Source organism: Oreochromis niloticus, linkage group LG19, assembly GCF_001858045.2.
Source record: "Oreochromis niloticus isolate F11D_XX linkage group LG19, O_niloticus_UMD_NMBU, whole genome shotgun sequence".
NCBI classification, from domain to species: Eukaryota; Metazoa; Chordata; class Actinopteri; order Cichliformes; family Cichlidae; genus Oreochromis; species Oreochromis niloticus.
The window spans coordinates 30,933,321-30,952,770 of record NC_031983.2 but is presented as its reverse complement, the minus strand read 5'-3'; the positions used below and the strand labels follow the sequence as shown (position 1 = coordinate 30,952,770).

Here is a 19,450-nt window from a genome sequence, read left to right as displayed (position 1 = left end):
GCGTTTACTTGGTTGTAAAGCCTCTACTTCTAAATATATATATAGTCGACCTTAATCTTACAGAGAATGTGATGATTTTATGGATAATTAAAGTCAGTCATATATCCACAAACACAACAAGCTGAAAGTCAGTGATGCTGCTCGGTTTGCAGTCCTGAATATCACGGCACAAGCAGGATTCACTGCACTGTTAATGTTAGCTATGTTATATTGCTGCCTCTGTTCGGTGGTGTCGAGCCAAACGGACTTTAACGTGTGTTTGAACGAGCTGACGGTTCACTCGTTAAGCTGAAAGAAAGATGCTTTAATCACAGGAGTCACACATGTGTCCACTGTACCATCTGGGAACTCTTCTTGTTTAGCACTCGTAATAAAACAAACACTAAATCCTCCTTCTCTTGTGCTGTTTTGTAGCAGTGTGTACACCTGAGACTGTCACCTGTCTGTCTGTCCTGCACTCTCTCTCTGTTTCTTTCTCTCTGATTGTGGAATAAAAGTATGAACATGTATTTATAAGTTACACTTGTGTTTGAATCCTGCAGCTTATCACACATTTGATTTCCATGTGTGACAACTGCAAGTGTCCAGAGTGAGGACAGACTGAGGGACCCACTGCTGCACATCATCTGTGAGGCTTTGCACCCCTGATGATCCACCAGGACAAACTCAGCAGTGTGTGAGGAAGAGGAGGAGGAAGAGCCAGCAGCAGCTGACAGATGGAGAGAATAGACAGACTGTTCCCTGTTTGTGAAGGACTGCTAGGAAAGTTTAACATAACTAATTGTCTGTCCTGAATCAGTCTTATTAGGTAATGTTCAAATAATGTTATCATTCCAGTGTTTTCAGTGAGGGAGAAAGTACTCAGAGCCTTCAAGTTAAACACTATGAAAGGCAGCAACAAGTTTAATATTCAGAAACCTAAAGTATGTATCAGCAGCAGAATGGAGCTAAAAATAAATGTTTGTTTCAGTTCTATGAAGCTTTGAGTATTTTGGACTAGTAGCACTGCTGTGTTTGTTGCATCATATTGCTGTAATTGTTTATATGCTTTATATATTCTGAGGTAAGTTGATCTATATTGTTACATCATATTTTATAAGGATGTGATGTGTTTGTTTACTTTCTGCCCAGTTTGACCCATTTAGCAGAAGTCAGCCTGTTTAAGGCTCTGATATCTATTCTGTATGACTTAAAGCAGTTATGACATGGTCTGATTTTCTCACCCAATAAAGGAATATTTCATATATCAGTCTACTCTTCATTCTATCAGCAACAGTTATCACAGCTCGTACATTTGCTTTTTACACATATGTGTAAGCATTGAGCCAAATTTAGTAATGCCAACATATTAAACGAACAATGTTTGTCTCTTATATATAATACATCTGTATATACACTGTCAGAGATACTTGTCTTTGAGTGAAGATTTAAGGTGATAGGAAATATAAATAACTGCTACTTGCATCTTTGACCCAGAGTTCAAGCTCATATATATACATATATATATATATATACATATATATATATCTGACAATACATATAATATTGTCCATATTATATTAACATTACCACAGTGAGATGACTTTAGTCTCATGAACAACATTAGCTAATTGTTATTTACTAACTAATCTTAAATGACTGTTCAGTACAGAAATGAAGCCCAACTATCATGTTTTACAGTCCTGTGGTCTCAACTAATCAAAGTGATGTCATGACAAAAATGAATGAACAACAAAACATTCTTTCTCCTTCATTTCTGTCACACAAAGCTGTATGAAACATTTCTCGCGGTTAGTATCATGGTTGCTAGGCAACCTGAACAGCGCGACGAAGGCTAGACCGTCCCATTTCACAAGCCTCTCACTTCCGCACTTCCCGTACTTGTAGTACGCACCGTACGTAGTACGCGTAGTGTGCGTACTTCAAGCGTGCATACCCTGAATTGGGACACAGCCAATAACTGCTGAAGCACCAGGTGTGGCGACTTAATAGGAGCCTCTGGCTGATCAGCAGGAGAAAAAGAGTCACGTGCTTGTATGCGCGTGTGTCTGTGTTGCAGGTTAATTAAGGGAAGGGAGACTGAGGATAAAACACATAGTTAATGTAAGAACAATAAGAGTTGACTTTTTAATTCTTAAGAACTGTTTTGTGCAGTCCTACTTTTAAATATAACCAAAATCTGGAGGTCTGTGAGACTTCTCTCTTTATGGAACATGAATGAAATTAAAAACAAAAAGGGGCTAACTTCAAATAAATAAAATGCAGCAGTGGGCCATTAATATTATTAATACAGTATGTAGATATTTGTTTTAAAACAACAGCATGTATTATACTTAATGATGGTGTATGCAATTGATAATATTTTTAGGCAGCAGAATTTGAATGTAGGCCAGCTCAAATGTTAAAACCAGATAAAAAACAGATATATCATTCAAGCTTTCATTTATGATTGTTGCTTGCTTTGAAATTGTGATGTCACCATTAGATAAAGTGTGCAGTGATAGGTGTAGCAAATAATTGCTTATGATATTGACTACGTTATCTAATAGCAGCAAAGTATTAGAGCATTATGACTGTGAAGGTTCTCAGTCATTCAGGTCATTGTACTTCAAGAAGACGTTTCACCTCTTCACATCTGGGAAGCTTCTTCAGTGAAGAAGTCCAGACACTTTCTTTCCAAGCTCCTTAGACTATTAGAGTTTAACATGACTAAGAAACTTGTGTGGCTTATTGCAAATGGATGAAACCACATATTACCTTTAATGAATATGGTTATCTTTAATAAGGTGTAGAAAAAAGAAAACAGAGGACAGTTGTTGTTTGTATTCCAGCTGTAGTAAACACAGAAGTTAACTGAATCTTTTTGACTACCGAAAGTAATGCAGTATTGACTGACGCTGATTTGAGTTGTCTCATTCTGTATTTGTGTTCTTTATCTTTTGTTACACAGATTGAAACAGATCTTTGGTTTTGCCTTTGCTGGTAAGTATACAGTGATGAAGCAATATGACACTGTCATTGTATAGCATGTCTGACAATTTACATACAGTAGTTTTGCTTTTTGTGACATCCATTTACTGACGGGCAAAAGCAAATGGTCAGGATTTGTAATCTGAAGCAGCAAAGCCCGCACATGGGACCTCTGACTGTCCCCGAAAATGTCCCTGAAATTTAATATCCATTTATGGCTGATTTTAAGCACTTAAGCAATGAGAAAAAAACTAAGAGAACTAGAGCTGTGAGTGCACAGTGTTTGCTATATTAAAGTCAGTGTGTTCTCTATTTATGCTATAAGTTAAAATTAGTTTATTAATTATTTAGTGAATACAGTGTGTTTGAAAATTACATAGAAATGTTGGCAAAAAGGGAAATATTGCAAAATACATAAATATTCCTTCCAACAGGTATATCCTGCATTTGTGCCAACAAATATTGGAGCCTATTCTTTGCACTTCTGTAGTATGAATGCTTATATTACACGTTATAGCCATGTGATACTCTGCAGCTAATATTAGTCCTCTTTATAGTGCAGTAAGTTCTTAAGGGAAATTAATGATTGTACTAGTTATTTAATGTCACAGTAAATCAGATTGCGTGTGACACAAGGCACAACGGTCTAAGTCATTAAACAGTGATCTGATGTTTGAGCCACAAAGCTTCTGTGTTGGAAATATTTGGTGTATCTTGCATTTGTGCCAACAAATATTAGAGCCTATTCTTTGCACTTCTGTAGTATGAATGCTTTTATTACACGTTATAGCCATGTGAGACTCTGCAACTAATGTTCATAAAAGCTTGAAGAAATTGAGGATTTTACTAGTTATTTTATGTCACAGTAAATTGGATTGTGTGTGAAGAGGCTCAACTGTCTGAATCATTGAACAGTGACCTGATGTATTGTTTCCTTTCTTTAGACTGCTGATCTGATCGTCTCAAGTCTGGTAAGTAAAGGTTCGTCTGATGTCCAGTGCTGGGAAAAGTCTTTCTTCCTTGCAGATTTATTTTATGTTTTTTTGGGGGGTTTTTTTGGGGTTTTTTTGTCATGTTTAAATGTTTTAAATCATCTAACAAGGATAACCTGGATAAATACAAAAAAGCAGTTTGACGGTGATGATTCTGTTTATGAAGCACAGAAAATCAAACCAGAACAACCTGGTCTAATGTAAAAACATGTTGCTGTCTAATACCCAGTCTAATAGCCCTAATAGCAATAAGTACCATCAAGCATTTACAGTAACTATTAATGACTGATTTGCATCACTGGGGGGATTTTGGACAACTCTACTTTCAGATTTTGTTTCATTAAGGTCTAATATACGGTTTTCAAGTCATGTAAAGTTCTCAATTTCATTGAAGTCCAGAATCTGATTAGTCTGCACCAAGAGTTTTGTTTCGTTCAGAGTTCCTTGTGTGTTTTGGAACAACTCATGAGTTTCCTGCTGGGAATTCCAAGTATGATTAATCTGAAGCTCAGGACCTGACGGCATGATGCAGGTCCTCAAGTAGTAAAGGGACTCTGGATCATCACATTAACAGCATCATGTTTGACTTAAATGCTGGTGTTTTTCTGAAATTCGTCTCTCACTGTAGGAGACTCAGTTTAGTGCAGTGAGTCAGCACAGCTCTTGGTGATCAGGTGATCATCAAGATGTTTTTAGGCAAATGTGAGAAAGGATATATGTTCTTTTTGGCCAGTTAATCAGTAAATTTGAGTTGAGTGGATGTAAAGTTAATGTAGAACAGGAAGCCTGAAACTGACTGCTCTAATGTCAGTGTGTAGGTTTGTTTGGACCATATAATATTTACAGGAACTGTTGCAGCACATCTTGGTTTCAGTCAATACACTGTTTGTTTTTATTGTGTTAACAGAATGCAAAAATGTCATTATATCAGTTCCACCACCATTTGTTTAACATTGTCGTTCAGTCCAATATGCACTGTATTTTTCAGATTATAAGGCATAAGGGCAATGAACGGGTCTGTTTTTTAAACATAAGGTACATTAAGCCAATCAAAACAGCCAGATAAGTCAAGCTGTATTCAACTCATTCACAATAATCTGCAACATTGTTCAGTTGTAACACATAAAATACAGAACGACACATTCACTTTTTCAGTTTATTCCTCTTCCACAAATCCATCAAATTCTTCATGAGCTTATCAGTTTGAAACCTGCTTCGTAAGCATTTCTCTTAACACGTGCCAGGTCCTTATGCACACACCATAATATTATGTTGAAGCACAGTACGAATTACTCCACAAGACTCCTGATTAATTGTAGCCATAATGGTCCGAAAATACATCAAGCGGTGCAGCTTACCAAAGTCTTACTAAATATTTGACAGAATTGAGAGTGCCATGTACCACATAAATCCAGTTAGAGTAAGCACAACCAGAATCAATTCATAACGCACACTGTTGATTTTTGAGAAAATGACAGGATTTTAAGTTGGCCTTATAGTCTGAAGAATATGGTAAAGCCACGCTTATTGGAAATATGCCTAATTCCTGTCTCTTTGTGTCTTACAGGTGACCTGCTGCAGAAGCTCTCTCCCTCTATCATTAACAAGCCATTCAGTCTGTCCTATCACTCTACCCACTCTATCTATTTTGACAAGACGTTCTATCTTGCTTCACTCTATCCCACAAGCTCTATCTAAGTTATCAAAAATCACGTTTTTAACTGGAATCAAATTTTGACTGGAATCAAGTTTTGACTGGAATAATCAAGTTTTGACATGGCCCCAATTTTGGGAAATTGAAGTTACCAGTACTTCATCTATCTGTTACAGAATTCTGAGAGATCTCTGCTCTCACTGCTCCTTCTTTCCTTTCGTTAAACTCTCTCACATCCAGTCTTTTTGCTGGAAATTACAAGTAGAAAGTTGAAATTACAATAGTAGAATTACAGTACAGTAGAAACTATTTACACAGCTGTAGACTTGTAATTTTAATTTTTACTTGGAATACTTTGGAATAAACACTGATAGTTTGGCTTAGAGGTGCAATTACTTTGATACATTATATAAAATTTACACCTTCTTTAAGGTTTTTTGTAATAAGATAAACTTGTTATTTTATACGACACATTCAGACTGTTGTATTCACAAAAATATTAAATTGCATAACTTCAGATACATTTTGCTAGTCCGTTTCATTGTCAGTAACATTTGACTATAGTAGGGTTATACTATTCTTATTTAGGGACAAACCCATTTCTGTTACTCAGTGTAAGTGTTCAGACACAATTGTCATCGAGAAGCTGCCCTGAGGACCCAGACTTCCTGTTTCCTGACTGCTGCAGAACATCCAGCTGAAGAATCCTCATTGCCTGTCATCTGATCACCACATCACCACAGCTGTTTATATTTGCTTTACATTTTAGATATCTGAAAGATTTACACAAAGTCTACTTAAAAACTAAGAGTTTTATTATAGCCTGTTGATTATTGTGATTTATTCTATACATCCCTTTACAGAAGCTAAGATCTAGTCATTAACAAGTGTGGTTAAAGTATCAGAAGTAAAAATATTGTGTTTTGGAAAAAGCTACAATAAAACTGAGCAAAGTGTTTTCAAAGAACTGAATATCTTTTATATTGAGTTTGGATTAAAGTCAACCTTTTACATCTATTTACATATTTATAAAAACATTGGAACATTTTATATTATATTTACATTTTTTCAGATTTAATACTAACTTGAGTAATTCTTCACTGTTTCCAGGTTGAGCTCTGTTTATATCTTTGTATATAAGCTTCAGTTTGTACTTCAATAAAATGCCGAGAAAAGGTCAAAGGTCGCAGTCCCAGAAGCTTAGATGGCAAAAGCAGAAAGAACAGGTAAATGTTTCTCAGAGCGGTGAGCAGGTAAAGGTGTCTGTTACAAGTATTCCCAGTCCAGAAGTGCAGAGCAGTGCTCAGACAGCCGCAGTGTCTTATGCAGATGTGGTAAAGAGAGGTGTTCGCTCAGCATGTGTGCCAAATGCTAAAGTACAGCAGGTAATCCAGACTGAACCCCAGCTAACTGTGCAAACGCAGCATGATGGAGAAGCTCCAGGACCGTCTCATGTACAGGTTACAAACAATGAAACTCGTCCACGAGTGAGTAGCATCTGTGCATCCCGAAGCCAGGCTTCTGTTAAGTATGGAAAGTACCGGAATCAGCAATGCATGGCTAACAGTTTGGTTTTCCTGTCATTCTTACACGAGGATGAATTCATTACGAGAGCAGATCTTAACCGTGTGTTGGACAAAGGCCATGCCATGCATTCAGATGCCAGAAAGAGGTTTGTGAACAGTGTGTTTCTAGCCTGCGATGAGCTTCCCACAGTGGTCACCAGCCGCAGACACGAGTATCAAGTGGATATGTCTCAGTGTGGTCGTTACGGCACATTTGATGGTACAGATCATCTTCCGAGCCTTGAACAGGGACTACAGTGTTTGGCTTCAGATGTTCGCTATGCTTTGCTAGTCATGGGAGGAAACGTCATTGCAGTTTGCAGGCTGACTTCAGGTGAATACGCATACTTTGACCCTCACCCACGTAAGTCTACAGGAATGCCATTGGCGCTAGCTGTAAGTGGTGGAACTGCAGTTATGTTAAAATTTGCACGTCTTAACGACATGATTGACAGGATCAAATGCTTGTACCGAATGCTTAGCACCGCACCATCCTGCACTTATGAGCTACAGCCTGTCGAGTTTCAGAGTGAAAACATTGCTGACCAAAGATACGCTAATCAAACCACCGAATACAGGCAAACTGCTACAAATGTTCTAACAACAGCTTTATATGAACCTGTTCAGGAATTAAACTCCCAAACATCCACTGAGCAGACAAGGAAAGCTGTGATGGAAACTTTAACCACTGAATTTACATCATTCTGCACGGATTTAAATGAGGCAGCTGCTGCATCTCTGCTACATCAAACCTCTGCATCTTCTGAGAGTGAAACTCAGGTGACATCAGATTCTGTACCTCAGAATAATTCAATTCAATTCAGTGCCTCCTGTTCAACCAAGACAACAGAGGAACTCTTACATAAACTTCTAAAATGTAATAAACAGGAAAGAAGAAAACTGAGGAGAAGATTATTGGCACAACAAAAAGTACCACAAAGAAAGGAAAATCAGAAAAAGAAAGAAAGGCAGATGTACACTTTTGATGAAATCTTTAAGGCAAGGAAAATAAATTCCAGTAGAAAGTCTAATGATCCCGATCACAGACAGAAAAAGAGAGTGTACAAAAAAAACCTATATAAACTAAATGATACGTATAGAGAGAAACAGAGAGAACATTTGAGAAAGATTTATAGAGAAAGGAATGATTTTAAGGAAAAAAAGAAGGAGCAAATGAGAAAGCTGTATAGAGAAAGAGATGATTATAAGGAAAAACGAAAAGAGCAAATGAGAAGGACCTATAGAGATGGATTCAAGGAAAAACAGAAGGAACGAATGAGAATAATATATAGAGAAAGTGCTAAAATTAGAGAGAGAAAAAAGAACGTGTCATAAGGATGTACAAAGACAAGCCAATGTTCAGAGAAAAGCAGAAAGAACGTATAAGAAGAGCATATAGAAAATCTCCAGTATTCAGAGATAAGCAGAAGGAACGAATGAGAAGAATATATAGAGAATCTCCTCTATTGAGAGAGAAGCAGAAAGAGCGTATAAGAAGAATATACAGAACTTGTGCTGAATTCAGAGAGAAACATAAAGCTTACATGAGGTCATATGTATATAACCTATATAAAGAAAGTGAAGAATTTAGACAGAAAAAACAATCCTACATCACTAGACATTATGGCGAAGAGAGAATATTTCAGCAGCATCACAAGGACAATATGAGAAAACGAATGAGAGTAAAATATTGGAACAGTTTTTCTTTTAGACAGATGCATAATATCAGATGTGCAATGAACATAAAACGAAAATATCGTCAGATGCAACGACCAGCTGAAAGTTTACAGTCTCATCCAGATAATACTTTAATGAATGAGGCCATATCTTGTTTCAGATCAAACATTAAGTCAGCACCATCTTATGTTTGTACTGTTTGTCTAAAAGCTTCTTTTCCTAATCAGGTAAAAATCTGCAAAAGAGAAAATTACTCAAAACACCAAACTGTAGCTCAGCAGTGTCTAACTGGTAAATTTTTTCATGTGTGTGATGAAGCATGTAATGATCAGTGCAGTTTTCCTGTTGAGAGAAAAAAGGAGTATATCTGTCACACGTGTCACAGTTCCCTCAAAAGTGGACGCATGCCAAGGCTTGCTGCTGTCAATGGTTTAGATCTGCAGGATATTCCAGCTGAACTGTGTGATCTCAACATTCTGGAGAGACATCTGATTGCCAAATGCATCCCATTTGCAAAGATTATTCCACTTCCAAAAGGTAGACAAAGACTCATACGTGGTAATGTGGTGTGTGTACCATCTGAGGTCCAACAAACAGTTGACTCTTTACCTCGGCTCAGAAGCCAATCACAGATAATGAGGATCAAGCTGAAAAGACGACTGTGCTACAAAGGCCATCAGCTGTTCCAGACTGTCACCTGGTCTAAACTCATTCAAGCTCTGCGTAAACTGAAACAGATTCATCCACAGTACACAGATATTATTATCAGAGACGATGCATTGCTTTGTGATCCAACGTTACCTGATCATGACAGCAGTGATGAAGCCAGCATGGGAAGTGATGATTATGATGAAGCAGATCTAATGGAAATTGACAACTATGAAAAAGATGCCCTTTTGAGTGAAACCGAGTCTGAAAGTGAACAAGATATTGATATGGCATCCTGTGATGAACAACCAGAGGAACATAATCCAGAGGAACCAGAAAGTGATTTGAACAATGGAGGTTTTGCTCTAGAAAGTTGCCTGCAGCCTGTAGACATTTCAGAAGAGATTCTCTGTTTCACTGATAACACATATTGTGTGGCTCCTGCAGAAAGAAACAATCCTGTTAGCTTCTTCAGAACTCCTCATTTGGAAGCCATGGCATTTCCTGTGCAGTTTCCTACCGGGCAAAATACACTGGATGAAAAGAGACGTCTTAAACTCACACCAAGTGCTTACTTCAAGTCAAGGCTTTTCAACATTGATGCAAGATTTGCTAAAGACACAAATTACCTGTTTTTCTCACAGTTTGTCACTGAGATACACCTGGCTAATTCCAGCATGACAATACAGCTAAGGAAAGGTAAAACTATGACCAAAGATGGACGCAAAATAACATCAGGAATGTTACAAAGTAAGACAGAAGTAGAGAAGCTGGTAAGAAATAAAGATGCAATCAGATTTATGCAGCCACTCAGAGGAACTCCAGCTTACTGGCAGAAAACCACCAAAGATCTATTCAGTATGGTTCGTCAAATAGGAACACCTCAGTTCTTTGTCACTTTCTCTGCTGCTGAGATGAGATGGCCTGAAGTGATTCAAGCAATAAAGAGACAGCAAGGTGAAGAGGTTGATTTTGAAGCCCTGGACTGGTCAGAAAAGTGTGAAATTCTAAGATCAAATCCAGTAACCACGATGCGAATGTTTGATAAACGTGTTGAGGCTTTGTTCAGAGATTTGCTTTTTTCTCCTGCACAGCCCCTTGGTGAAATCATTGATTACTTTTACAGAGTTGAGTTCCAGCACAGAGGTAGTCCGCATATACACATGTTGCTGTGGATTCGAGAAAAGGTAGAAGTAGATGTGGATGATGACCAAACTGTCTGTGACTTTGTGGACAGATACATCTCAGCTCAACTTCCTGATCCAGAAAAACAGCCTGAACTGCACAAAAAAGTCGCTGAACTACAAAAGCACAGCAAAAACCACACAAAGACATGCTTTAAGAGTGTGAACTCTGGTTGTAGATTTGGGTTTCCAAAACCACCATCCACAAAAACAATGATTGTGAGACAGGATGAGGATTCAGACACTGAAGCTGCAAAAGCCAAACTCAGACCTTTGATGAACCTGCTGAAGGAACCTGAAGCTGCTTCCCTCACCATAGAGCAGATTCTGTCACGATGTAACTTGACAATGAATGAGTATGAACAATGCCTCCAAGATATAAACAAGAAAACGGCGCTGATTCTGAAACGTGACCCAAAGGACTGTTGGATCAACAATTACAACCCAGACCTGCTTGAAGCCTGGAACTCTAATTTAGATGTCTCGTTAATTTTGAATGCCTATTCATGTATAGAATACCTCTGTAAATATATAACGAAGAAAGAATCTGGCCTCTCTGAATACCTGAAGACAGTTATTGATAACTCTGATAAGAACACGGTCAATGAATGTGATGAAATGAGAGCTGTGATGCAGGCTTATTCAAAAAAGAGAGAAATCAGCGCACAGGAGTGTGTGACTCGAGTCTGTGGCCTAAAAATGAAAAAATGTTCCCGCAGTGTTGTATTTGTACCAACAGATGATAACCCAGTAAAAATGAGTCGCCCGATGAGCTACCTGGAAACCACAACACACGACAGTTGTAATATTTGGATGACAAGTTTGAGTGATAAATACAAATGCAGACCTGAGACACCAGAATATGAGGAAATGTCCCTGGCTGATTTTGCTGCCCTGTGCAGGTTGGTGAGTGGTCCAAATGAAGGAAAAGATGTGCTTCCTCTTCTAAACCAGCTTGGATTTGTACTAAGGCGAAAGAATGATAAACCAGCTATAATCAGATATTACCACTGTTCACAGGAAAAAGATCCTGAGCAATATTATGGACGACTGTTGAGACTTTACCTTCCACACAGATCAGAGCAGGAACTGAAACCACAAGGGTTCCAAACCTATCAGTCCTTCTACAACTCAGGTTTTGTACGACTTTCATGTTCAGACCACAGTGAGTCTGTGAAAAGGGTTGTGAAGAGAAATAAAGACAAGTATGAGAAGAACTCTGAGGATATTGAGAGTGCACTGGAAGAGTTTGAACAAAATAGGGATGTTGTGATTGATGAATGGTGTAATCTGGCTCCTGAATCTGAAGTTGTGAGGCTGCAATGTGATGAGAATCTTCCTGAGAGACATTCTGATGATGAGAACGAACAGGAGAATGTTCCCGACTACAGTCGTCAGTCTGATGCTGTAACAGAGATCAGAGCCATCAGAGAACAACCTGCAGTCGATCCAGCTGTGGTACGTGTAATGTATCAGAATCTGAACCAGAAGCAGGCCTGTGTGTTCTATGCTATAAGAGACTGGTGTATTCAGCGAGTTTGTGGTTTGAACCCAGATCCGTTTTTCTTCTATATCAACGGTGGTGCAGGAACTGGAAAGTCACATCTGATTAAATGTATTCACTCTGAAGCATCAAAGATCCTGAGCAGACTGCCTGCTAATGCAGAAGAAGCTGACATATCAAATCCAACTGTTTTACTGACGTCATTTACTGGGACAGCAGCTTTTTCTATCAATGGTTCTACGTTACATTCTCTACTGAAACTACCCAGGAGTCTGAATCCACCCATTCAAGGACTTGGTAACCAACTGGATGAAGTCAGATCTGAGCTTATAAATGCTGAAATTATTGTTATTGATGAGATTTCAATGGTTTCAAAACCCCTTTTTGCCTATGTGGATGCAAGACTGAAACAAATCAAAGGCACTCAGAGACCTTTTGGTGGAATGTCAGTTTTAGCTGTTGGAGATTTTTACCAGCTGCCACCAGTGCGACAGTCTAAGCCTCTCTGTGTTTATGATCCAGAACAGATTGACCTATGGCAGGAATATTTTCAGATGATCACTCTAACCGAGATCATGCGTCAGAAAGATGATGTGGCCTTTGCAGAGATGCTGAACAGGATTAGAGTCAAAGAAAAGACAGATGAGCTTTCTCAGTGCGACAGAGATTTGTTGTCACAGGCTGTGACTGTACCAGAAGAATGTCCAACTGAGGTCTTACACATCTATGCCACCAACAAGAATGTTGAATCCCACAACACAGATACGCTCAAGAAGCTTCATTCAAACATTATAATCATCAATGCAGACGATTTCCAGAAGGATAAATGTACAGGCAGAATGGCACGAAGAGACAAACCATTTACAGGTGGGCGAAATGATTTACCCGACACCCTGAATGTTGCTGAAGGAGCTCGAGTCATGCTGACCAGAAACCTGGACACACTAAACGGTTTGGTCAATGGTGCTTTTGGTATACTGGTAAAGGTGGTGAGATCTGAAAATGATGGACAAATAATTAAACTGGGGCTCAGAATGGACAACCGGCAGTCTGTAAGAAGCAACCGCAGTGCTAATGCAGCATCTGATGATCTGGTTTACATTGAGAGAGCAGAGGAGAGTCTGAAGTTTAAAGGAGCGGTACGCAGACAGTTTCCTGTAAAACTCGCATTTGCCTGCACAATCCACAAAACCCAGGGTCTTACAACACAGACAGCTGTAGTTTCAATGAAGAACATTTTTGAACCAGGTATGGCTTATGTTGCTCTCAGCAGGGTGACGTCTCTCAGTGGACTGTATTTACAGGACTTGGATGAGAAAAAGATTTACACCAATCCCGAGGTAACTGCAGCGCTCCAAACCATGAGACAAGCCAGCGTTGAGGAAATGATGCCTCTTCTTCAGGTCAGAGAAACAGCCAGCAGACCTGACACTCTTACACTGATCCATCACAATACGGAGGGTTTGCCATCTCACATCAGTGACATCAAGAGTCATCATGAAATGTGTTTAGCAGATGTTTTGTGTCTCACAGAGTCTCACCTCCAAGGCTCCTTTGTTGCAGACAGTCTTCATTTGGACGGCTACACCATGTTCAAACGCAACAGACATGTGTCCTACACAAACTTTCCTCACATGGCCAGCAGAAGTGGTGGTGGAGTTGTTGTGTATTTGAGGAATCATTTTCAGGTTCAGGTAAAACAGTATCTGCATAATGTCACTGATCTTGAGTTCTTAGTGTTGAAGGTTCAGGCTCCATTCCCTGCGCTCATTGCTGTTGTGTACAGACCTCCAGACTACAGTTTGACACCATTCATGCAAAACCTGGTAAGTCTTTTAGATTCACTTGAAATAATGGACTGTCACCCAATCATTGTGTGTGGAGATTTTAATGAGAACCAGTTACAGAGTGGAAGAAAACAGATTCTGGAGCAGTTTCAGTCGAGAGGGTATTCACAGCTGATCACTTCTGCCACTACAGACAAGAACACCCTGCTTGACCTCATTTTTGTTTCTCAGCCACAGCGCAGTCTACATTCAGGTGTCCTGAGGACATATTACAGTTACCACAACCCTGTGTTTTGTGTCCTGTCCTCCAGCCAATCATGAAGTCGTCTGGTGAGTTTTGAAACAATTACAGATCATGTTTGTTACAGAGTTTACTGATTGTAGAGCATGAAAAAGATTTTCTGTTGATAATAGAAGGCTTCCCAAAAATTCGCTTCCCTGCTCTGTCTATAAGAAAACCATCCTTCAATTTATCAAACCTTTCTCATTGCAATGTTATTAATCATTTTATCAAATCATGGCTGTACTTCATGCAGAGCAGGGAGATCTGCCTTCTGTTATCATGCACCTCAAATCTGAAATATGCTGCAACAAGTATCAAACGGACATCATTTATTTTTTATTCTCATGTTTTAAATGACTAAATCTACTATTTTAAAATGCATTTTTTCATTGATGTTAATTGTCATCTCCTTTTTTGATACTTTTTTTACTCTGACATATGTATCTCAACAAACGAGAGCTTCCCCTTCAAGGGCTTTGAAATATGAAATAGTAAATAAATAAATCCCAGATAAATGCAGGTATTTATTATTGGTCACATAAATAAATACAGGCAATTAGATTTTCTTGATTATAGTAGATTTTGTAGAATCAAACGTTTTGGGAATGAATGAGTCTTATCATGTTTTACAGGTAAAAAATGTCAAACGTTTTACTCTAACGTTAGGCTACCAGAGATGTCTATAATGATACATTATGTAGAGAACAACATTTTTACAGTTTACAGAATTTGTATAAAAACTGATTTAGAAGTAAATGGAAAGTTTCTGCATCCATTTTCTGACTTGGCCTTTATCCGGGTGGGTTTGGGTTTGGGTGGATAAAGGCCAAGTCAGAATTTTCTGAGCAGCTGCAAAAAGACATCAGAAAGCGGGGGCTTTAGGTGTAGCCCCCGCTTTCTGATGCACTAATTAGATTTAGTAACTGACACCCCATACCAGCATTACATAGACACTTGGGGGCTGAGCTGGGTGGGTGGGGAGGGTGGGTGGTGTTACAAGCACTGTATGTTTTGTAGATATATTTTTTCAGACAGGGCACACACAGTCCTGTTTCCTTTGTGGGAAAACCTTCGAATTTCACCATCCTCAGCTGAAACAACAACATCTTAACACCATCTTCATGAACTGCTGAGCCAAACCTGATCCATCAGTGCTGGACTGCACAGATAACTACATGCCACACAGAGACTGCTGTGTTATGAACTGCCATACCAGTGTGTCTTCAATGGAGAAGATGACACACCCATCACCTGACCTCCTGCCTGATCTGGAGAACATCATCATGCTGCCACACTACACACCTCTGAGACCCTCAATGATGACTCATACTGAGGAAACTGTATTTCCTGTCAGAGATGCTCAGTGATCCTCAGAGCAGAGAGAGGTATGATTCTTTATCTTTGATAAAAAAAAATGTCAGTGCTTTTAATTCAATTAATTAATTTTAATCCTATTTATTGCATAAATAATTCCATACTGAAATTATTATACTTGTTGACACTTTTTGAGTTTTAATTGACATTATGGATTACAAATCTATGCCTTTTCTACTCTGTCTCTTTGTGCAGGTACTGCTGTCTTCTGAGTTCTTCAGTGTCCCAACTGAAACATTCAAACCTCATCACAGAGCTCCTGTCTTTCCTCACCATCATGTGAGTGGGAGATTGCTCTGGATTCTGGTTATGTGGCCTGCAGCACCTATAAGGTATTTCAACATTGTTCATTTTATAACTTATTTGTAGTTTTTAGGCCTTTACACAAATAAAATGTTCCCTTTTCTGTATTTTTTAGAACAAGCTCGTCCTGTGTGCCTGCATTCCAGCTTCTTAGACTCTACGCAAATGGACACAGTATCAGTGTTTGACCGCTCTTACAGACACCGACTTCTGTCAACTCACTGCTACTGATCAGGCACCTCACTCCAGGAAGACAGAGGGCTGCAAGCCTGTCATCGTTTCCAGTGTGGCTTTGTATTCTTGGGGTAGCATCAGATTTTTCCCACAAATATTCAAAGGTAACACTTATTTTAAGCTTAGTTATTAAATCAAAAGTCTTCCCTTGTGTTAATTACATTTTATTTGTTTTTGTTTTCTTTTAGATTTATATGCAGTGATCGGATGTGGTGGAGCTTTGTTAACTGTGTGGAAAACATCTGTTTGTGATGCTATTTACAATGAGGGTGTAAGGTGACAGTTTCCATGTAATTTCAATACTTTTACGAAGCAAAAACATGTTTGTAATTAACATATTTTTTCAGTTTTGTCTTTTGGATTTATGGTTAACATTCCTCTGTGACAGCAAATACTAAACTGGTCCAAAAAAGGACCACAATGAATTTTTGACTGTGTTTGTGTCACCAGATTTAACAAACAATATCAGACATATGAAACTGAACTCTGGATTAATGTGCAGATATACTGTTTTTTGTGGGTGGTTTTTGTTTTTTTTTTTGTTATTTTGTAGAACAAATCCAATCTATTTACCCAAACCATATAACTTGTTTTGGTAAATAGTGGATTAATATATCTAAGTCTATAAGTATAGCAAGCTGAATTCATACAGACACACAGCTCTAAATCTTGAATTGTAGGATGTACAAAAATGATCATGTGATTATTATGGACATTTAAATAACTATATCTATTGAACCATTACACGTATTCTTTATAGAAATTACACAATCTCAAAATGTGAAAAAGTGTTTAAGAGAAAAGATAATGTGTGTTTGTATGAATCCTGCCTTAGTATGGGGTGTCAGTAACTACATTAGTATAGAGTAGGTCTAACAGTGGTTTTCCACATCTGCTCTAATATATATAGATAATGGGTCAGACATATAAAGTCATTTTGAAAAGTTCATAAAGGTCACATCCACTTATATGTGTTCCTCTTTATCATTTTATATCAGGTCACACAGCTGACTTGAGTTTTGATCAGAGTAGAACCATAACATTCATGCTAATGGTTCTACTGTTTACAGTTACTTTATGATGGATTTCATCCTGGTCACAGCACTATGTAAAAAGCTGTTAGAGGTAAAGTTAACCCAATTAATACCTCATCATAAGTCACTCTCTAACGCAGGGCAGTGATTATTTTTCACTGTAATTTATTCTACAACAATGTTCTTTATTTGATCCCTGTTTCTTTAAATATGTGCATCGATTGGTCAGCTGTGTGACTCGACACCTGAAATATATCCCAATGTCGACTTCATTTTGACAGTATTTTGTAGTTTGGTACCATATTTATCATCAAATCAGGAAGCAGTAAACTAATTGAAAAAAAGAAGCTTTTGAAAATTTTAATGTGGCATTGGAATATGCTGTTTATCCTTGCCAAATGGTATGTGCACAAAACTCCAGCAAATGAGAGGATATATTTTTGTCTCTCACTTGCTGTTTATATATGTATATATTTTTGCAGTTAATAGCCTATCATGTGTCTGCGCATCTTAGGGCCATAAACATAAACATGGAAAACAAGGATATGTTCACAATTCCAACATATGCTTCACTTGTTTGTATATTTAGATTCATTTGATTTGCATTTTCTATTAATATTTTTCTGTTTGTCCCAAATGGGATTTTTATTTCTGTATGCCATTATTGTAATCATTGGAAAGAACTGAGTAAATCTTTTGTATCATATGTTTCTAAAAAATATTTAAATGTTCTACTTTTCTATTACTGGTTTTCTATTTTCTAAACTTTCTGCCACTCTTTGGCATTTCAATAACATTATTTTTGGGTGTTTTTTCTCTGACTGCAGCATCTTGTGCATTTATTACCTAAATGTTTTTGTGGGGTTTTTTGTTTGTTTGTTTGTTTGTTGCCATTTTTACATTTCACCAGCTGTGTAAACTCTGTAATTTTACCTTGGTTTTGGTCCACATCAGTTTATCTGCTGGCTGGTTTTTTTCCCTTTTCTAATGTTTCTGGTAATTTTTCACAGTTAAATGAGTGACTTTGAGGTTAATTCCGCGTTTTCAGCTGTTATCTGTTGACAGTTTTGCCTAATTATTACATTTCTGCAAAATTAGAGCAGTTCTGGTAAGTTGTAATATTTCTGTGAAGTTATGTTATTCTAAATTGTTACATTTCTGCTAAGTTGTAGCTTCTGGTAAACTACAATGTTTCTGCTGAATTGTTATGTTTCTTCTAAGTTATTGCATTTCTGCTAAATTATTACATTTTTGTTAACTCGATGTTGTTCTGCAAAGTTATTAAAATTTCAACTTTTTAACAACTACAACAACTACAATGTAGCTGCCATCACCAGTGTGTGAATGGGTGGATGACTGAATGTGTAAAGCGCTTTGAGGGTCCTTAGGGACGATTAAAGCGCTTTACAAATACAGGTCATTTAAGAAAAGGCAGTGATTTTTTCCCCTCCCATTTAAGTGATTCCACAACTTTAATCTTCTTTACCCATCTTTCTCTGAATATGTGCAACAATTATTCAGCTGTGTGACTGTCCATGTCTGAAATGTATCACAAACTGGACTTTATTTAGGTCCTATGTTTGATATCAAATTCATACAAGTGAAAATAACCTATTCAAATTGCATAACATATTTGGTATTTCACTGTTTAGATTTGTTATCACTTCCTGTTGCAAAGACTGCCCCAAATCCAATTTTAGTTTTGTTATAACGTTGTATTTACTAGAACTACATTTTTCTTATGTTCCCAAAACATTCTCCATTTCGAAATATGTTTCTGGTGATGCAAAGCATTTTGGATTGAAAATATTACCTGATTATAAACAAAACATTACTTGATCTTTCTCACATTACTTGATTAAATGTATCACTTTTGTTTTCTTTAGACTTTTTATTTTAAGGTCACATTCACTGCATAATTTGCACAATGTTTTGTTGGATTTTTTGTTCGTTAAATTCATTGACTGTCAGAATATTACATGAAATTCATTGTACACTGACTGATATCGTGGGATTGTTCCCCTGACTTCTGTAATAAATCCTGGCTTTCATAAAATCTGCATGTGGTTTGAATTAATCTCAAATCATGATTTTGCCCTTGCATAACTCCTTGTTCAAACCATTAGAAAAGCATGAATGTAATACTGAAACACTACAAATTCAGTGCCTTTAAACATACAAGATCACATTTCCCATGTAATTTTGTTCGATGGAACTTACAAAATGGAACACTGAATTTAT

At 37.7% G+C, this 19,450-nt stretch overlaps 3 long non-coding RNA genes across 3 annotated transcripts; all 3 read left to right on the top strand.

Moving 5' to 3' along the window:
* Positions 1–1,964: 1,964 nt before the first annotated feature.
* LOC106097605 (uncharacterized) lies at positions 1,965–6,704 on the top strand. Its single transcript, XR_002057299.2, has 4 exons — positions 1,965–2,103; positions 2,951–2,982; positions 3,915–3,941; positions 5,530–6,704. It is a non-coding gene; the product is annotated as an uncharacterized LOC106097605 (long non-coding RNA).
* A 7,280-nt stretch (positions 6,705–13,984) lies between these two features.
* On the top strand, positions 13,985–15,574 carry LOC109195868 (uncharacterized). Its single transcript, XR_002057342.2, has 3 exons — positions 13,985–14,020; positions 14,213–14,311; positions 15,296–15,574. It is a non-coding gene; the product is annotated as an uncharacterized LOC109195868 (long non-coding RNA).
* A 29-nt stretch (positions 15,575–15,603) lies between these two features.
* On the top strand, positions 15,604–16,944 carry LOC109195869 (uncharacterized). The gene is made up of 4 exons (XR_002057344.2): positions 15,604–15,649; positions 15,834–15,970; positions 16,057–16,279; positions 16,364–16,944. It is a non-coding gene; the product is annotated as an uncharacterized LOC109195869 (long non-coding RNA).
* Positions 16,945–19,450: the final 2,506 nt, after the last annotated feature.